Here is a 3,194-nt window from a genome sequence, read left to right as displayed (position 1 = left end):
GACCTCTCAACCAGTAGAGATCCCGCCTCCAGCGCCTCCCAAGGCTCCTGAACTCCGCTTGAAGCCTATACCGAACTTACAGAAGAAGAGGCCCCACGAGCCTGAAGAGAGGGAGGTGGGGGTGCCACCAAAAACGAATAAGCAACAGAAAACGGTAAGAGAGCCTCGAGGAAAAAGGGCCATTTCCACAGAAAGCCAAGACGAGGTCTTCGGGGCTAAGGTACGCCGAGTAGGAGGTCCTCGCATCTGGTCCCCAAGGCTGGAGCTGGATGGTGCCTCCATTCCTTGGGATGCATCCCTCAGGAATTATGATGGGGGAAGGGCAGGGTATGTTGCTGAGGCCCTGCAGCAGCCACTCCTCCTCCCCCATGATATGGAGTCCTACAGGCGCTTTAATCAGCAGGAGCTCTTCTTGTCCCTTAAGAGGGATATAGCCATGGTAAATAAACTCATTCTCTTAATTTAGGTTCTATTTTTAATTTGCTCTGCTCCCTTTCTTCATCCCATGTTGGAAATGTTGCCATGCAGATTACTCAGCAAATCTACATGGCTGAGGAATGGAATAGGAAGTCCTACCTCGAGGCTCAAGTAGCAGTCCAGTCTCAATTCAAGGCGGAGAAAGCTCTTGGCCAGCTGAAGGAGGAGTATGCTTGCACGTCCGAGCAGATTAAAGCCGTGACCAGGCAGAGGGACAACTACAAGGCCGGCCTCCAAACCGCCGAGACCCAGGCCGAGGAGCAGCGTAAACAATTGCGAGCGCCAGAGATCAACCTGGCAACCGAAAGGGAGCTGGTGAAGGGTCTCAGGGTTGAACTCCAAAAAGCCTAGGAGGGCGCCCGAGTAGCCGAGCAGGAGGTTCAACTGGCCAAGGAGTTAGTTGAAGCTGAGAGAAAAGCAACATATCAGCTGGGAGTGGATGAGATTGGGAAGCTGCTTACGGAGCAATTTGCTTCGGTTGCTCGTGAGTACTGCGACGTAACCTGGCAAAAGGCACTGGACGTCGCTGGGGTCCCTTCGAACTCTCCCCTGAGGCTACCTGGGAGCATATACTATGATCCAGAGATCCAAGAGCTCCTAGAGACTGACCCGCCTCCTGCTCCACAGCTTTTTGAGGCTACAGAGCAAAGCTTAGTCAGTGTAGCTTCCCCATCCGCCCTTGATGCATCCAGAGAGGCTGGTCTGCCAGTTGAACCAGCCAAAGACAAAGGTCAAGGGTTGGACGAAGAGAAGACTCCTGCTGAGTCCCAGAGCCAAGCCCCAGAAGCTGCTGCTCAGACAGGCCAGGTTACTGACCCTGTGGTTCCTTCAGCTCAAGAGTAGATACATAGGGCCCCTTTTTTTTGTGTTTTTCTTTTTGTGAGAGATTGTAAGTTACTCTTTTGATTAATAAAGCAGTTTCTCATTCGCATTTATTTGCTTTGCTATGTGTTAACAATGCGCATGATTAAGATTGGTATTAGAAAGGGGCAGAATGTATGAGAACTATTACTAAACAACGAAAACTACAGGGGTTATAGTAAAAAGCTCCACAAGCCTTTCCAAATGTGCACAAAAGACTAAGAGGCAATATAGGTTAAGGTTAATCCAAACACGTTCAGGAATCTCAATCATGGCTCATCAGAGAGTGGTACTTCAATAAGAACCGTTACATTGGATTTAGATTCAAGCAGTCAGAGAGCTGTGATAGAGTGTTAACTTACTCAAGTTGTCTGGTCTAAGGACTACAGGCATAAATGGATTTAAGTTTAAACACTTAAAGGAATCGTAACAGAGTGCTAACTAACCCATATCATCTGGTCCGAGGACTACAGGCATGAATGGATTTAAGTTTAAATACTTAAAAGGAATCGCAACATATTGCTAACTAACCCATATCATCTAGTCCGAGGACTACAGGTATGAATGGATTTAAGTTTAAACACTTAAAAGGAATCGCAACATAGTGCTAACTAACCCATATCATCTGGTCCGAGGACTACAGGCATGAATGGATTTAAGTTTAAATACTTAAAAGGAATCGTAACATATTGATATGCTGATTAAAAGAAGAGTTTGATTAATAATAATACCTTTTGAGGTTATTTACATTCCACGGGCATGGTATCACATGATTGTCTAGGTCTTCAAAGAAGTATGCCCCAATGCCAGCTCCTGAAGTAATACGATATGGCCCTTCCCAATTAGGCCCTAATTTTCCCCAAGCTGGGTTCTTTGCAGTGCCAACCACCTTTCTTAGTACCAGATCGCTAGGTTCCAGAGGTCTGAGCCTTACGCTGGTGTCGTAGCCTTGTCAAAGCTTTTGTTGGTAATGCGCTAATCGGACCATTGCATTTTCCCTCCTCTCATTAATTAGGTCTAAGCTCTTCTCTAGCAGCTCATCGTTATCCGTCAGACTAAATGAGCTAGTTCTCAATGTCGGGAATCTAGTTTCCAAAAGTATGACAGCTTCAGCCCCGTAGGTCATTGAGAAGGGGGTCTCTCTAGTAGACCTACGTGGAGTGGTTCTGTAAGCCCAAAGCACATGTGGTAATTCTTCTACCCATTTACCCTTCGCGTCATCTAATCTCTTTTTCAAACCATTCACAATGACCTTGTTGACAGCTTTGGCCTGGCCATTACCTTGGGGATAAGCTGGGGTGGAGTACCTATTTATGATCCCCAGCTCGCTACAATAGCTCCTAAATGCTTTGCTATCAAATTGCAGGCCATTGTCCGAGATGAGAACACATGGGACTCCAAATCGAGTAACTATACTCTTCCACACAAACTTTTGCACGTCTACATCTCAGATGTTTGCAAGAGGTTTTGCTTCGACCCACTTGGTGAAGTAGTCAGTGCCGACCAGCAGATATTTCTTGTTTCCTGCAGCCTTAGGGAATGGTCCCACGATATCCAAGCCCCATTGGGCGAAAGGCCACGGGCTGGATAGCGGGTTGAGAGTCCTCCCTGGCTGATGAATGTGTAGGGCAAATTGCTGACACTGATCACATTTTTTAACATAATCCAGGGCTTCCTTTTGCATGTTTGGCCACCAATAACCTTGAGTGATGGTTCGGTGAGCCAAGGATCTTCCTCTGGTGTGGCTTCCACAGATTCCTTCATGCCGTTCCTCTAATAACAGCTCAGCATTTTTAGGATGCACGCACAACAAGTACGGCCCTGAATAGGAATGTTTGTATAGTTTCTGATCTTCA

The sequence above is a fragment of the Quercus suber genome, unplaced genomic scaffold, assembly GCF_002906115.3.
Source record: "Quercus suber isolate HL8 unplaced genomic scaffold, Cork oak 2.0 scaffold_111, whole genome shotgun sequence".
NCBI lineage: Eukaryota > Viridiplantae > Streptophyta > Magnoliopsida > Fagales > Fagaceae > Quercus > Quercus suber.
This window is presented reverse-complemented; position numbering follows the sequence as displayed.